We start from the raw sequence: 9,419 nt of genomic DNA on the forward strand, positions 1-9,419 counted from the left end.
AGTTCTGTAGCAGATTGATTGCATGTATGCAGAAGAGGAACGGCAGGTCATTCAGCCCTGCTCTCTTCTCCCTCTTCCTCACACCAGACCAACAGTGGAGAAAATCAGTCTGAACCTTGCACCCCCATCACGGTCCCACACACACCAAAGCTGATGCTGGTCCATACAAAAGCACAGACCTGCAGAGCACACTGCTTCTTTGGGTCAAAGCGGATGGGCACTGCAGATTTTAGAGTGAGAGACAACACAGTGGCAACATGACATCACACGAGTTGGGAGGCTGCCAGTAGGTTGGTTGACCACTGAGTGGAGTTGGTGAAGCATCACAGTGCTTCATAATCAGTCTCCTTCAGTAAAGTCCAGAGTGGATGATAGGCAGTGTTCCATGTTAAAGCTATAAACTGCCCTTCATTCCTACCTGTGGCATTACAGAGTCCTACAATTAGGCAGACCTTCTGATAGGTTTGTCACTTTGCTGACAGATAGTGTGTATCATTACATATTCTTTAGTCTGTTGCCTGATTGTGAACTTATACTTGTTCCAGCAGGGTCTAACGTTGCTCTGCTGACCTTATCTGAAACTATTACCTTTATCCTGACTCTCAGGCTGCAGTGTTTTTTCTAATAAGCACAGTTTCTATAACATTAGGCCTTCCTCTGCCCTCCACCTTACTTCTAGTCAATCTCATCTACTCACAGTCTAATAACCAATTTTCAACAAATTAGATGTGGGAAGAGTATCATCATTATGGATTACCTTTTACCTGCAAGAGTTGGTGAGAGGTCTGGAACAACATTTACTGCTGGTGGGATTGTATTTTAGTGTGTGTGTGTGTGTGTGTGTGTGTGTGTGTGTGTGTGTGTGTGTATGTATATATACAATGCCTGGCCAAAAAAAAAGATCACACTCTAATATTTTGTTGGACTGCCTTTACCTTTGATTGCAGCACGCATTTGCAGTGGCATCATTTCCACAAGCTTCTGCAATGTCACAACATTTATTTCTGTCCAGAGTTGCATTAATTTTTCCCCAAGATCTTGTATTGATGATGGGAGATTTGGACCACTGCGCAAAGTCTTCTTCAGCACATCTTAAAGATTCTCAATGGGGTTCAGGTCTGGACTCTGTGGTGGCCAATCCATGTGTGAAAATGATGTCTCATGCTCCCTGAACCATTCTTTCACAATATGAGTCCGATTAATCCTTGTATTGTCATCTTGGAATATGCCCGTGCCATCAGGGAAGAAAAAAATCCATTGATGGATTAACCTGGTCGTTCAGTATATTCAGGTAGTCATCTGACCTCATTCTTTGGGCACCTAATGTTGCTGAACCTAGACCTGACCAACTGCAGCAACCCCAGATCATAGCACTGCCCCCACAGGCTTGTACATTAGGCACTAGGCATGATGGGTGCATCACTTCAGCTGCCTCTCTTCTTACCCTGATGCGCCCATCACTCTGGAACAGGGTAAATCTGGACTCATCAGACCACATGACCTTCTTCCATTACTCCAGAGTCCAATCTTTATGATCCCTAGCAAATTGAAGCCAGTTAGCCTCACTGACAAGTGGTTTTCTTAAGGCTAAACAGCTGTTTAATCCCAATCCCTTTAGTTCCCTTTGCATTGTACTTTCACTATTAAACATATTCCTGAGTTCTACTGTTGTTTTTCTACAATTTGATTTAGCCACACGTTTAAGTGATCACCGATCACGATCATTCAAGATTTTTTCTGACCACATTCCTTCCTCGAAGATGATGTTTCCCCATTGTCGTTCCACTTTTTAATAATACATTGGACAGTTCCCGATTTTAGTAGTTTCAGCAATCTCCTTAGATGTTTTCTCTGCTTGATGCATGCCAATAATTTGACTCTTCTGAAACAGATTAACATCTGTTCCACAACCACAGGATGTGTCTTTTGACATGGTTGTTTAACAAATGAGAAGCTACTCACTGTATCAGTTAGGGTTAAATAAGTTTTTGCCAGCTGAAACATAATCACCCATGCAGTAATTATCCAATGGGAGGCTCTTACTTATTTGCTTAGTTAAATGCAGGTGGTGACCTTGTTTTTGGCCAGGCAGTGTAATATTATATATATATATATATATATATATATATATATATATATATATATATATATATATATATATATATATATATATATATATATATATATATATATATATTGTAGCTGTGTCTCACTAGACTAGACCACACACACAGAGCCCTGTGTTAATTGTCTGGTATGATGGATAAGGACAGCAATAAACCTGCAGTTGTAGATGAGTGAGTGCAACATAAAGTCTGTATGAACATATGGACTCACTCCAACAATACATGTCCTGTTCTGCCATTGCTGAGCTATATATCGGGAGAAATTATGTTGCTTCCTACCACCAATCACAGAGAGAGTAGGGACATATGGGCCTTAAACTCTGAAGCATTTGATTGTGCATTATTTATTTGAGTGTGACATATTAATTTGAGTGTGATTTATATAAAAGCCAACCCACCCAACTTAGTGATCTTTTCATACCTGTGTTCAACTCCAAAACAAAATGAAACTGACAAAATGTTAGTATTTGAAAATGTTGTTATCTTGAATTGTGAGAACTGATCAAATCACAATTAAACATATCTCATAGTGGAAATCTACGGACTACTAGGCTAAGATCTAAGGAGTACTCTTTGATCAAGGAACAATTACACTGATCAACTTTGTCAATCTGTGTTTTATTACATCTCAGTCATTTTACATTTCACCCCAGAGCTATTGGTTTAGCCTGCTTTTGTACATTCTACTGCAAAATGGCAGAAAAACAAACATGGCCCGATTATTATAAAGTCTTGGTATTTGAAGTATAGTTGCATCACAGTTTGCAGTAGAACATCCTCTGTGCAGTGTCTGAGCCAAGTCTGCAGCTGACGTTAGAACAAGAACATAAGCAAACATCAACACCAACGCATTCACCGAAACAAAGATCTACAGTGATGCATAAAGGAAAAATCTTTCTGCAAGGAAACATTTCATGTAGGCAGAGTGCACTCTCCCTTAATACAAGTGTTTATTTATTAGAAAACACATTGCAGAAGGGGAGTTAGACACTATAGGTCACTTGTCGCTATGCACAGTTTGTGTTATACTTCTTTCAACTTTCCATCAATTGTCAGTTTCTCACCATCCGATGACAGCTACCTGGATTACCCAGCAGGGACATTCACATGAATAACAACTCCAACAAAACCGCTGTGCCCAACAAACACGTACCAGCACAGACAACCAAGACACTGTCAGTGTCACTAGTGTGTGAAGAATGGCCTGCCACCTAATTAACACACTCCCAGCAGCAGTCCTGTGGTCAGGAAGAGCTGGATGGTGTTGAACAGAGTGGAGTAGATGTCTGACAAAATGCGCATAGCACCAAACTGGCTATTATACCTTACAAATTCACCTAAAGGATAAGTGTGTTTAATACTGTAACATGTAATAATAAGATAATTATTATTAAGTAATAATAATAAAATCTAATAGAATGGCGGTGAGTGAATTGATGCAGACTGTCACAGGATATTTTAACCTGATGATGTGGTACATCATCAAAAAAGCATTCATTGTAATATGAATGTGTGTAAATAATTTCTCAATAATTATTTTATCAATTGCATTTGAAATGTGTAAAAGGTTGGAATATTTATATTTGAAATGACCATGAATACACTAAGAATATTTATTACAACTCATTGTTCAATATTATTTAGCAAACTAATGTTAGCTACCCTTTCACTGAAGAATTATGCTAAAAGAAATTCAATAAACCCAGCAGGCTTTCCAGTTCCTGATTGTTTGTGGTGCTACTTTCAGTAGTAAATTAAAGTTTCATATTTATTTATTTAAGTGCTGTTATTCTTTGTCACACTCTAGTAAGCCGGTGTTAATTACTGCCATGCCATGCTATTCACTATAGTGGAGCTTACATAACCAGGAAGGCACACTAATTCAGTTGGGCAGAGAGAGCACTCCTACTGATAACTGTCGCTGAGGTGCTGTTTTAGGTGTAAAATGTGTTTGCTAAACCAGATCTGTGTATGAAACCAGCATGAAAAGGCCAAAGCTTTTGCCAATTACTTACTTTTTAAAAGTGTCCAATGCCCTAACATTGACTCCATTTCCACTGCATGAAGAATTATCCTGTGCAAACACTGAAGCAAATTACATTCTAACATTGGTTATTACCAAGGCCACACGAGGTTGCACAATGCTGAGAGTCTGTTTCATTGTGTCATGAAAGGACAAGACGATCATTTCTTGTCATCAAGCAATAAATCTCTCAGGAATCTGGCATTGCTGTCATGAACACCCGAAGCTGAGAGACACCAAGCGCTTTGTAGAATGATCGAAAAGGAGACCTGACAGTCTACATGAGACTTTTTTGTCCTGTAGTTACAAATATTTTGTTTTGATTAAATGTGTGAGAACACCAGCATATGCCTAGAGCATAAATTAAATGCGCTCTGCTACTTTATTCAGAGCATTTAGTTTTCCCTGTATTTAGTATATGCAATGTTATATTAACTGAGCCAAACACAAAATATGAAAACAGGTATTGCTGTTGACACTTTGACAGTATATAAATAAGGAATGGAACTTAGAAGCTTCCGCTGTAACTGGGCTTTGCTAGAACAGTTTACTATGGTACTCCAGCTCTTCACCTGAATCAACATTGAACAGGTAATAAACCAGATAAACCGGTCATTTTTAATCTACAACACTTGATGTGATTCTCTAAATATGAGAAACATGTGTTTTACATAATTGAGTGTGATCTTTTAATTTGTCTGGACAGGTTTAGATCGCATTTATTCAATAAACCCAATAATACTCAGAGCAAATAATGGTACGGACATTGTAATTGTTATTATCAAATAGTTTTATGGAAGTCTGCACATAATTGCAGAATTATTTGTTTGCTTCACAACACCATACCCCTACAAATAATGTAATATGTGAAGAAAGAAATGTTTCATGTACTTTTCAGAATATTTAACAATGAAATTGCTTTTAAAAGAAGAATACACTGATTTTCACTTTTACTGTGCTTGCTATATAAAATTAATCACACAACCATTCGCTAATAAATTATGGATTTTGTGTGAACTTCTCCATAGCCAACGCACCATGCACACGCACACACACACACACACACACACACACACACACACACACACACACACACACATTGTTTGAGCTTCTAGGATGTGCAATTTATTTTGAGAGATCCACACAAAAGTGGGAAGATAAGAGTTGGTGCACATCACTCTTTTGATGAAATATTCATTTTGAAGTTGTGGCTCCATGATTCCACTGGTTTGTAAAGAGAGAATAAACAGAATTTAAATGAACTAGATAGCCACAGGCTCAAACAGGAAAAATAAATAACACATTTTTTTTCTCTTTAAATAAATGAACATGCAGTGGTCTGTTAATTCGCTTTAAATTTAAAGAGTTGCTTGGTGCTATGACATACAAAGTGAGTTTAGACTAGATGAATGCTGCTTAAATACTCATAGAATATCTATAAACACATGCTGTAGATGGAGCCAATTTAATCTACTTTACATCTGAGAGGTTAAACATTTAATTCAAAAATTCCAGATACATGTTCGAAGTGTGAAGAAAGGGCATACAGTTCCAATTATTTGCAGAACTCTTTCTAAAACATTTTCCATAGAAATACCAGCCTGCCCCAAAATGATATAATTTAGGTTTTTTTGTTGTTGTTTTTTACAAAGACCCTGTTCTTAAGAAACATGGAAGAACACTGATAGATATATGATTAATTCAAGCTAAATACCTGATTAGTAGGCTTATATTAATGGTTGTGCACCCTCAGTGAAATCTTGGTTAAAAGAGTTCATCTTGGAAAGAATAATATATAGGCCTGCAATAAAACGTGATATGTATTTTTTCAATGTTTCAAAGAAACAGATGGTCAGTCAGTACCTTGACATTCTGCTTAGGAGGTAATAGATTTATACACTTATTTGTTTAATTTTATAGTATATGTAATATATGTGTATATGCATATATAGGTATACATGTGTACATATAGGTGATATAATTTTTAATACTATCGTAGAGATATTAACATTTTAACAGACAGAAATGATAAGATTAATTTGGGCACCACCCTGATTAGCAAGGAAAATGAATTAATTTTAATTACTTTAATTATAAATTTAATTAAATTATAAATTCACTCTCAACTCATGAAAGTCAAAAGATCAACAATGTGATTATTCCTCATCTACCAAAAATTAGAATACCACTCTTGAATCACAAGGGTATATTTATAAACAGATATGAGAACATGCATAAGATCACGATGCTAATAATGACCAGAGGTACTGAGTTCATTCAGATCACTGCAGTGAAACAAATCCAACAAACAACATAACTAAAACAACATGATCCCAAATGAGATTCGTGGCAGTCTGAATGTGGATAACTAAATAAAAACAAAAGGGAAAAGGATGAAATCTGTAGTTTAACCTATGAGTGTGAACTAATTAGCACTGAGTAGGCTGCATAGCAGGCGGGAGGAAGGAGACAACCGAGCCTATTTTGATGTATAAGCATTAAAATTGGCTACAGATACTGGTCATGTAAAGAGCAAATGCCTGTCTTTATGAATTGCTGGGCTGGACCATGTCAAGCCGTCTGCGTGTCAGTGAAAGAGTCCATTTTCCATATCATTGTTGGCTCCGCTCTGCGTAAGTGATATAGGCCGTTAATAATGAAGCAATGTTTCTTGATCTGGCTCGGTTAGAGAGTCAGAGGCCTTTCTGGGTAGGCCTCTCAGAAGCAGGAGTCTTGGCATCAGTGGTTACGTGGCTCATATTTGTTTTGATGACAATTCTAGAACGATTAATCACATGATAAAGGCAGGTCTATTTGATACCAAGTGTAAGTTGTGATGAGCAAATTCCTATGAACAACCAATAAACAAATAAAACTAGGAAAGTGCATTTCCTGAGGATAATGCAGAGTGGTTGTGCAACTTAAGAAATTCCCACGTACTTGCTAGGTGGTTGCTATGGTATTACTAAGCGGTTGTTATGGTCTTGGTAGGTGGTTGCAACGGTATTCCAGGTGACTGCTATGCAATCGCTCAGTGGTTGCTATGGCATTCCAGATGGTTGCTATGGTCTTGCTAGGTGGATACTGTGGTACCCCAAATGGTTGCTATGTTGTTGCTAGCTGGCTAAGTTGTTAGCCTGGAGTCTAAATTCATTGATAATCAGTAGAGTGTAAGCAGTTAGCGTGAGGGTGGCTATGTGTGTACAAAGGTTTCGTGCATTATTGCCCTTCATTCCCTATGGGAAAAATCAGGCGAAAAACGGTTGTCCGATTCAAAAGCGGAATACAAGCACATCTTCCCTGATCAGACCAAACATTCTAATGTATGTCTCGAGTCGATATCTCGAAAACTGCGGGACAAGTCAGCGGCCAAAAAAAGAAGAAGATTATATCGTCTAATAACAATAGTGATTGCACAATGCAATGTGCTATGCACACTAATAAAATTTTAAAAAACAAACTTGGGATTTAAGTGCTTCTGTGAGTAGGTCCTCCGTTTCCGTTTTGCATTGCATTATGGGACAATAGTGTCCATTCAAGCCATACTCCAAAACTGACCAGTTCTAAGTAACCTCTTGGATTTTTGAGTGTACTCAAATTTAACAGTTTTAACGACACTATGTAACACATACTCAAAAACTAGCTAGCATTTGTAAATAGTATAACATTGGGATGCACCTTTTTTAAGCGTCACTCCGCCCTATGGCAACCCCAAATGGACATTGAGTGCACATACCCTTTCAAACAATACGTAACAACCCTGCATAAAAGTCTGTTACACAATCATTACAGTTCTTAAACAATTTCATACCTCATAGTCTTACAATGAAGTTTGAAAACTCTAGGATGGGTGACAGATAATTTAATTCCTGTATAGCTTTCTTGAAGTTATAAACTACTCACTAACATATTTTGTCTAGGGCTGTCAACGTTAGCGTGTTAACGCTCCCGTTTAATCTGAAAACCTTAACGCGTTAGAATTTTTAACGCAAATTAATCGATCTTCCTCCCGTAAATATAGCGCAATTTTTTATACCTGGCTTAATTATTACTGAAAGATATGCACATAGATAATACGATGGCTCGGGAGGCATCATCCAGTGTGTTGAATGGAAAGTTTCCTTTAAAAAAGCTTCCAGATGGAAGTTTAGATACAGCTAAAGTTGTGAGCACATACTGCAGCAATCTTTTCACATAAGTGCATCAAATCTGAAGTATCACCTACAGGCAAAGAACATCTTTGCTGATCTTAGTTAGCACTGAGACTGAGTTTATAGCCGTGTACGTGAAACTATGCTGGACTGCATATTGCACAAAGGTACTTGGCTACACATGCCTCAACAGTGAGAGACTGTCGAATTTTCTTTGGCAGGCCACACTGTGTGGAAGAAGAGGTCAGATTTGTAATCTGAATATGTCTGAACTAGCCTGCGTGAGCAACCGAAGAAAAGCACACTTTACGGACTTGTTGACTAGAGTCATCTCACACAAGTTCACTGTTTCAAGTAATATTATTTATTGCTTCAAGTAATATATTTACATATATGAATAATGCAAATTAATAATGAGCAAGTAATGAAGTGAATAATGAAACTATGTACAATAATCAAATATTAAAAGTAAATATCACAAATATATTATGGTAGCCATACATTACCCGCTGATTCCACTATTTGACATCATAGTAGGTTAAAATGGCTAGTTACTTCTTTGTAAAGCTGTGGAAAAGAGACGTATATATCTGAGACCATATCTTGGTGGGATGAGAAATGTTGGTTGTTTGGTAGGTTTTTGAGTCTGATGTAATTTAGGGTCATGGTGCCTTAGGTATACACAGACTGTTAGAGGGTTAATGCATTCCCAACCGGTTGATTTAGTACACCTATGGAAGTTTTGGAAGGGGGGGGGGGGGGTCATCAGGTTGTGATAAGTCATCAGCTAGGCCATTTTATGGCTTTGTTGCTGAACACCAGGGTGCCAGAAGGGTTCTGGCTTCTATGCACGGGCCAGGCATGAGAGAAAGCCCACTCGGACCAAATCAAAGTTTCACCAGAGTAATAAATTCTAGTCTGTCTTCGCTACACTAGTTCAAGTTCAAGTTCAAGTTTGGCACTAGTGTGCCATGTAGAATCTGTACTTATAGTAATATCCTGTTGAGAGGAGCGACGGTAGTGGCAGGGAGGGAGAGTGTCTTATTATCAATGAAAGGCAACGGAAAACACCGCGTCGATCATGTAAAAAAAAAAAAAAAGCAGAAAAGCACAGTGACA

Source organism: Electrophorus electricus, chromosome 12, assembly GCF_013358815.1.
Source record: "Electrophorus electricus isolate fEleEle1 chromosome 12, fEleEle1.pri, whole genome shotgun sequence".
In the NCBI taxonomy this organism is placed as follows: Eukaryota; Metazoa; Chordata; class Actinopteri; order Gymnotiformes; family Gymnotidae; genus Electrophorus; species Electrophorus electricus.